The sequence below is a fragment of the Sus scrofa genome, chromosome 7 (assembly GCF_054392235.1).
Source record: "Sus scrofa isolate SSC_HxYL_T2T_F1_AM1 chromosome 7, Sscrofa_HxYL_maternal_Yorkshire_Landrace_v2.0, whole genome shotgun sequence".
NCBI classification, from domain to species: Eukaryota; Metazoa; Chordata; class Mammalia; order Artiodactyla; family Suidae; genus Sus; species Sus scrofa.
The window spans coordinates 45627552-45636107 of record NC_139389.1 but is presented as its reverse complement, the minus strand read 5'-3'; the positions used below and the strand labels follow the sequence as shown (position 1 = coordinate 45636107).

Here is an 8556-nt window from a genome sequence, read left to right as displayed (position 1 = left end):
TGAAAGTTCAAGTTGAATGAAAGTTGAGGAGCACTTGTATAGAGGGGAAAGGGGCGTGGTCATCCTCATTTTATAAATGAAGAAAACTTAGGCTCAGCTAGTAAATGGAGATGCCATATTTTGGATTCAGATCTCACACTAGACTATCTTCCTGTCCCTCCTTGCTTTGCTTCCAGTTGCTTTACTCATCTCCCCATTGGTAGCTTCCTCTGAAAGAGCAGAAACCAGGACATTTCTAGGATCCTGCTAACATGTCACCTTGGTGGGTACCCTTGGCAGAGTCACATAGAAATCTGCCAACCTTGACTGTCAGAGCCATGCAGGGCAGTGTTAGGGTCAAGTGCCAAGTAGTCACATGTCCCCCACCGTGTATTGGTGTCACAGCTCCACGGAGGAGGGGACACCTAGAGACTGACCACCCCTCCCCACCACCAGGTCTGCCCCAACTCCGTGTGTCCAGTGTTCATTCCTGAGGCCTCAGGATGAAGGAGGTTGTGAAAATTTTTCTTTTCAAATCCCAGAAGCTGAGGGGAGCGGTTAGAAATTCCCACCTAAGAATGTTTTCCAGGTGTCAAAAGTCGAGACTTAAAGATACAGCATAGGAAGGGCGACAGGCTGAATATTTTGAGCACATTTGGAGTAGATCTAGAGCCAGGCAGGACTTGTGCAGCCTTGCTGTCCCAGGCCTGTACCTCCAACGTGGCCTTTCCCTCCCCCACGGCCTCCCTCTAGGTACCTGCCGCTGTCTGGGAGCCTTGGGCTGCAGGCCCTGGTCACAGGTGTCACGCAGAATGGCCAAGACCAGCTGTGTTACACTTGGGTCCTCCCCTCTAGGGTTGGAGTCTTTGGCCTTCAAGCCGTCACTTCTCATGGCGGGGATTCTCCCCCAGGGTGAGTTCCGGTGGTTGTGTAGAGCCTTCCAAAGTCAGTCTCTTGGGTTAGAAGGGCCCCTTGAGGTCACAGTTTGACCATCGGTCGGTACTCCGGTCTTGACGCCATCCCTCCCAGAGGTCAGGCAGACTCGACCTGGCCTCATCTAGGGAAGTCACTTCCCTGTGTGTTTCATTTTTGTCATTGCGTCTGGGACAAAAATCAAATCAAAACAAAACACACCCGTCCTTTCCCTCCCAGACAGTGGAGACCATTGTACATAATGAGTAAACTGATTGTTGGTGCTGGATTTGATTTGATTTGATTTTTTTGATTCAGGGGCAGCTCTCTCCTTGCTTTTTCTTTGTGTGTGTGTCTTTTATTGTCTTTCTTTTTGTCTTTTCTAGGGCCGAACCTGCAGCCTATGGAGGTTCCCAGGCTAGGGGTCTAATTGGAGCTGTAGCCACCTGCCTACACCACAGCCACAGCTATGCTAGATCTGAGCCGCATCTGTGACCTACACCACAGCTCGTGGCAACACTGGATCCCCAACCCACTGAGCAAGGCCAGGGATCGAACCTGCAACCTCATGGTTCCTAGTCAGATTCACTAACCACTGAGCCACAACAGGAGCTCCCGGTGCTGGATTATTTTATTTTATTTTTTGCTTGTTAGGGCCGAACTAGCAGCATGTGGAGGTTCCCAGGCTAGGTGTCAAATCGGAGTTACCCACTGGCCTACACCACAGCCACAGCAGTGCAGGATCCAAGCCGCATCTGCAACCTACACCACAGCTCACAGCAACACCGGATCCTTCACCCACTGAGCAAGGCCAGGGATCGAACCCATAACCTCATGGTTCCTAGTCAGATTCATTTCCACTGCACCACAACGGGAACTCCTTGGTGCTGGATTTGGAGCAGACTCTGCCTCCAGCCTCACTGAAGGTCCTCAACCCCGAGGGAGCCTCGAGGCCTAAGATGTCTTTCCTGTGGACCTGGCTTTATGTTTAAGTGCGGTTTTCTGGGAATAGGATTTACAGGGTTTATTAGCGTTTCTCAAAGGTCTGTGATCCAAAAAAGTCTCTAAAGGGAGAGCAGCCTGAAGGGAAACAGCAGGGAGACAAAGGCAAAGCAAGTGTGAGATGACACCCAGCTGACTTAGCACGAGCCGCATTTTGAAGCCTGTGCCTCTATCCAGGGATTTCCCTCCTTCATCTTCAGGCCTTCCCGTCAGTTTCTGGGAAGTTGGACTGTGTTCCTGCTCTTATCTTCCCTATAGGTTCCCCCTTTTCCTGTCTCTCCACTCACGCACTCCCACGTGCGTGCGCACACACCCCCCACCTCTCGGGAATGAGTAGGAATAAATATGTATAAAGCCGTCCATAGCTTTGTGGCCCCAGGAATTACTCTTCCATTATGACACACTCTATGGGATCTGAAAGTTATTCTGTTGTAATGGCATTTGGCCTAATGAGTGTGTTTTCATTTTTCTGAATGATGGTGATTGGCAAGGCAGGAAAATAGTTTTCCTTGCCTCTGATGAAATGAGCAAGTTAAAAAAAAAAAGATCCTTGGAACTCTTAGAGCAAAGAGTCCTAATTCTCTCATAGTCTCTATTTCCTAACACATCCCTGCCCTGTCACGGGGCAGAGACCTGTTTTTAAGATTAATGTGACTTTTCTTTGGAGGCTTTAAAAAGAATTTAGGGACCACATTTATTCAGAATTGGGTATTGGCAATCTTCTGTCATGTGGGAAAGGCAGGGCTGGAAATAGGGAGGTGACAGGTGTGCCAAGGCAGCCTACTAAAGGGAAGAGAACACGGCAGTCGGAGGCAGATGGCTGGGCGCCAGCCATTGAGCTGTCCCTGAGTTGCCAAGCAACTTCCACCAAGTTCACATTCCTGGGTCTCATCCACATAGTGGGAATAATGATGCCCTTTTCTCATATTTCTTTGGCCTGTTGAGAGGCTCAAGGGAGGATAGATGTGAAGAGTGCTTTGTAGGCAAGGTGATGGCTCTCTGCTCTTGTATCTTTGAAAGTTCCCAGGCCAGGGATCAAACTGAAGCCACTATAGTGACAATACCATATCCTTTTTTTGTTTGTTTTTGTCTTTTTGCCTTTTCTAGGGCCACTCTCACGGCACACGGAAGTTCCCAGGCTAGGGGTCTAATCGGAGCTGTAGCTGCCGGCCTACACCACAGCCACAGCAACACAGGATCCGAGCCGCATCTGCGACCTATACCACAGCTCAGGGCAACGCCGGATCCTTAACCCATTGATCGAGGCCAGAGATTGAACCTGCAACCTCATGGTTCCTAGTCAGATTCGTTAACCACTGAGCCACAACGGGAACTCCAACAATATTGTATCCTTAACATGCTGTACCACAAGAGAACTCCTGTTCTTGCATCTTTTTAATGGTGCTAAAGGTATTGGTATACGGTCAGGATGTTTAAGATGGGAAGATAGGGGTCATTACTGCTTGGTGGCAGGCTAAAATTCTCCTCCAGTGCAAAGGATTTAGAATAGTAGAGAACAAGCAGCAAGGAGAGAGGGTCCAGAGAAGGTGTCTGTTGTACAGATGTATTTCTGTTATCAAATCAGTGAGCACAGGTGTATTATGGACCATCTCTAGAGCATAGATATATTTTTAATGTTTATTCATAGCATTGAGATTTTACTGGTTCTCTGACAGCCTAAAGGAAAAGAAGCTGAGCTTTAAAAAAAAAAAGTAGTGTCATAGCAACTATATCTTCTTTGTACAACACTTCCATCCCTGGTCCCCTTCAGCTCCCAAGGCTTTGTTGTGTCTACTTCTGAACTGGTTTTTTGATTCCAGTGTTATATGATGACTGCATTCATAACCAGTTGTGTCTGAAGAAAATTCAGTGTTCCTCAATCTATTTTCCATTCCTCATGGTTGAACCCCCCCGCAATGTCTTAACTCTAGAGCTACAATAAAACCTTGTTAGCTGTCCTTTGGGCTTTTTCATATTTTAATTATCTAAAATAGTCTTAATTTTTTTGGTCTTTTTTTTTTTTTTTTGCTCTTTCTTGGGCCCGCTCCCGCGGCATATGGAGGTTCCCAGGCTAGGGGTCCAATCAGAGCTGCAGCCACCAGCCTACGCCAGAGCCACAGCAACACGGGATCCGAGCCACGTCTGCAACCTACACCACAGCTCACGGCAACGCCGGATCGTTAACCCACTGAGCAAGGGCAGGGACCCAACCTGCAACCTCATGGTTCCTAGTCGGATTCGTTAACCACTACGTCACGACCGGAACTCCTAAAATAGTCTTCTTAGAGTTCCCTGGTGGCTCAGTGGGTTAAGGATCCAGCATTGTCACTGCTATGACTCAGGTCCAATCCCTGGAAACTTCCTCATGCTGTGGGTGTGGTCTAAATAAATAACTAGATAGCTTTCTTTTTCTGCTCCAATCTGATGCGTAATTCTCAAATTTTTTGGTCACAGGGTTTCTTGATAGTCTTAAAATTTTATATAGGTTATATCTGTTGATATTTACCTTATTAAAACTTATAATGAGGGGTTCCCATCATGACTCAATGGTTAATGAATCCGACTAGGAACCATGAGGTTGCGGGTTTGATCTCTGTCCTTGCTCAGTGGGTTAAGGATCCGGCATTGCCGTGAGCTGTGGTGTAGGTTGCAGACGCGGCTTGGATTCTGCGTTGCTGTGGCTCTGGCGTAGGCCGGTGGCTACAGCTCTGATTCGACCCCTAGCCTGGGAACTTCCATATGCTGCGGGAGCTCAAGAAATGGCAAAAAGACAAAAACAAAACAAAAAAACCCAACAAACAAACAAAAAGGACTTATAATGAAAAAAAGGATTTGTTCATTTAAAGGTAACAGTAAACCCATCATCTGTCAACATAAATAAAATATTCTAAAGAAAAATAACTTTTTCAAACACATTTAGAAGAGTGGCATTGTTTTATGTTTTTGCAAATCTCTTGAACGTCTGGCATTCCAATAGTGAATTCTAACATCTGCTTTTGCAGTCGGTCTGTTGAAATTGGTTGTTTGGTTAAATAGGCAGAAAATCCAACTTCATACGGAGGTGTAGTTGGAAAAGGGAAAGAGATAGTGATACCGTCTTCCAGTAATGGTGGATGTTCTCCAATACTGCATCACAACTCTGCTAAAGGTTAGTTGCAATGTGGCATCTCAGACACTATCAGTGAACTCTTTATTATATTAACATTCATTGATTTATTTTGCACTTAGAAGGGATCTTTTACCCATATATGATTTTGTAGCACTGTCCATTGATCGTTTGCAAAATATTGCATATCTTTTAAATGTTGACACATTTTACTATATAATATCAAAAAATCGTTTTTGTGGAGCTTCTATTGTGGCTCAGCAGGTTATGAATGCGACTGGTATCAATGAGGACATGGGTTCTATCCCTGGCCTTGCTCAGTGGGTTAAGGGTCCAGCGTTGCTGTGAGCTGTGATGTAGGTCACACACCTGGCTCAGATCTGGTGTTGCTGTGGCTATGGCGTAGGCTGGCAGCTAGCTGCAGCTCCAATTCGACCCCTAGCCTGGGAACTTCCATGTGCTGTAGGTGCAGCCCTAAAAAGAAAAAAAAAAGTCGTATTTGTTAATATCACCACCAATCTCATCAGAAAAGTCTTGGAAAGGTATTAAGCTCACAGTGACAGATAAAAGTTTTCAAAAATTCTAAGCTTTGCTTGAGAGCTTGAATTTGATCATTGCTAGCAAATGCTGTCAGGCTTAATTTGTTTATTTTTAAGAAACTATCTGTCAGATTCCCAAGGCTGAATGATTATAGTTTATCTGTTAGCTGTTCTTTCAAGTAAAAATGCTATTCCATGAATTGCTAATTCAGCTCAAAATTCAGAGAGATCACACAAATGCTTTTCCTCAAGAAAAACACTGTATTTAGGTAAGGAGCAGAAGTGCTTTATGCCTATATCCACTTAATCACATAGGACAGTATTCTTGAAAAATATGTTCTTACATAAAACAGTTTTTATTTTAGTGCTTCATCAAAGACTTCCTTAAGGTGAAGCAGGTATTTTTTTCTGTGAATGGGTGGCAGTGAAGAATACCTTGACTACTAGTACAGTTTAGTGCCCTTGCCTTGATTTGTGTTAAGGCAGCAGCAGTTTTATTTATCCATTGTTACTTTTGTATCATTACTGCAAGTGCCATCACAGTGAGAAAGGCAAATAATGTATTACTATGAGAATAGTTTTGATTTCAGGGTCTGCGGGTGCTTTGAGAACAGCTCGTGGAATAAATGCATGCTTACAGCACTGAGAATCTTTCCCCCAGATTACTATTTTGTGAGCACTCCTTCCTTCAGAAATCTTAAGTGGCTCCAAAAGCCTTCACTCAAAAAAAGTACCTATTATGTGTCAGGCACTTTGTTAGGGAAATAACACTGAATAAGATACAATCTTTATTCTCCAAGAATATTTTTGAGGGGGAATAAGAGGAGAAAATAGATAACTAAGGAATTACAGTGCAAGATAAGAATTTCTTAAAGTTATGTTAAAGGTGTTAGGCAACAAAGGGAACGTGAAATTTTATATCTAACTCTGAGCTCTTGAACCACATAGCAGATTCTCACCAAATCAGTCACCATGTCCTCTCCTTCCATCAAACGTTTTTAAAATGTCTAAGTGAGGGGAGTTCCCGTCGTGGCGCAGTGGTTAACGAATCCGACTAGGAACCATGAGGTTGCGGGTTTGGTCCCTGCCCTTGCTCAGTGGGTTAACGATCCGGCGTTGCCGTGAGCTGTGGTGTAGGTTGCAGACACGGCTCGGATCCAGCGTTGCTGTGGCTCTGGCGTAGGCCAGTGGCTACAGCTCCAATTCGACCCCTAGCCTGGGAACCTCCATATGCCGCGGGAGCGGCCCAAAGAAATAGCAAAAAGACAAAAAATAATAATAATAATAAATAAAATAAAAAAAAATAAAATAAAATGTCTAAGTGAATTAGTTTTGGAAATGATTTCACAGGTTTGGCTCCAGGCATTGCAGTTTCATGCTTACACGTGCACCTGCTCTCTCCCCTTTTTTATTTTATTTGTTGTTCTTTGGCTTTTGTTGCTTCTCTATTTCATTTTTACAAGTATGTAGCCTTGACCCGGTGTAGCTGGCAATGCATATATTTCTCTTCCTTGACCTTGTATTTTAATGTATTAGCTGTTCAGCCTTGCTGTTGCGTGATGTAACAGTGTTGGTCTTATTTGTAGGAAATGTCACACACACACACACCCCTACCCCACCCCGCAAGTTAAGTCTGGACAATGCACCCCAGAGGCTGCTCGGGAAGGAAGCCTTTTCTGAGGCAGAGACTTGCAGAAATAGTCACTGTTCTGTTTCCCTGGGGTCTCTATCCCCACGGTCTGCTGAACTTAACTCAGTTTAAAGCGGCAAACCTTTTCCTTGGAGGTATTTCCGTAAAACAGCTGAATCCCCCCCTGGGTCATCAGTGGCGAAAGTCAGACACGTGCTCACCCGCCTGGGAGCCAATAGTAACTTTTACAAACGCTGCCTCAGGAAACCCACAGTTCGGAGGCTGCTTCTTTCGGACATAGTGAAAAATAAAGACTTAACAGAACAAAACAAAAACAGACGGGATAGCGAGGAAATCTTTCCCCCTCGGCAGTGGGCAGAGATGTTAAAGGAGCTCCAAAAGGAGTGCGGGGGAACTATCGTAAAATTCCTTTACGGTTCTGCGGGCAGAAGGGCCGGGGAGAAAGGGGGTGGAGATGGCTCTGGCGAGTCTCTGGCCCTTTAAGGAGGAGGGAATAGCCGTAAGACTCTGTACCTTTAAGAGTCTCTTTGTCTGGAAACCTCCTTATTTACCCTCCTGTGCTTCAACCAAACTTCGACCCGCGATTCACAACGCTTCTCTACGCCGCCGCCCCTTACGCCGGGCTCAAATCGGCGGCGCGTCGGTGGCTAACCCTAAACTCGGCCGCCCCGGCGCGAACCCTCGGAGAGGATGTCTGTGCCGAGTCGGGGCCCAGCGCTGCGCCGTTGGCGCAATGCGGGGCCCGGGGGGCGGGGCTCCAGCGGGCGGGCCAATGGGCGGGCAGGGGGCGGGGCCATGTTCGGTTGTCTCGCGCCCTGGTGACAGCTCGCGCGTGCTGATGATGGCGGTAAATAGAGGGGGGGGGTCGGGGGAGGGGGCGGAGGAGGGGGGCGGCTGCGAAGGGGGTAGCTCCAGGGGGTGGGGGGGCCGGGGGCCGGGGAGGACGCGACGGCCGGGGAGCCCATTCTGAGACTCAGAGGCGGGGACAGGAGTCTCCAGCACACGGGCCCTCCCCTTTAAAGAAGCAAAATCCTCACACACCGGGTGAGGGGCGACAAAGGCGGCGCGCGCCTCGCGGGCGGGAGGAGCGGCGGCAGGGGGCGGGACCGCGGCGCCGGCGGGCTGGGGGCGCCCGGGGCGGGGTCCGGCGGGGGGCCAGAGCCGGCAGTCCCGGCGCGCCAGCCCTTTATTTTGGCGGGGTGGGCGACCACTGGGTTTGGGGTAAAAGCCTTGAGGGGAGAAGGGAAGGAAGGTTTGAGGGCGGTTGGGGGGAACGGGTCTGAGCTTGAGATGAGGAGGATTAAGGGGAGAAAAGGTTAGAAGGCAGGGAGAGGAGGAGTGAGAAAAAGCCAGCTAGGGAGGTAGGA

At 47.5% G+C, this 8556-nt stretch overlaps 1 protein-coding gene across 6 annotated transcripts in view; it reads left to right on the top strand.

Annotated features, from left to right (window-relative positions):
• The first annotated feature begins 7984 nt into the window (after nucleotides 1-7984).
• USP49 (ubiquitin specific peptidase 49) overlaps nucleotides 7985-8556 on the top strand; it is a 75290-nt gene continuing 74718 nt past the window's right edge. For 4 of the 6 annotated variants that reach the window (XM_084968080.1, XM_021098679.2, XM_084968081.1 and 1 more), the window contains exon 1: nucleotides 7985-8233. The gene's annotated coding sequence lies outside the window, so the exon portion shown is untranslated. The remainder of the gene's footprint in view (nucleotides 8234-8556) is intronic. The other 2 variants (XM_021098683.2, XM_021098677.2) reach the window with 1 other exon arrangement.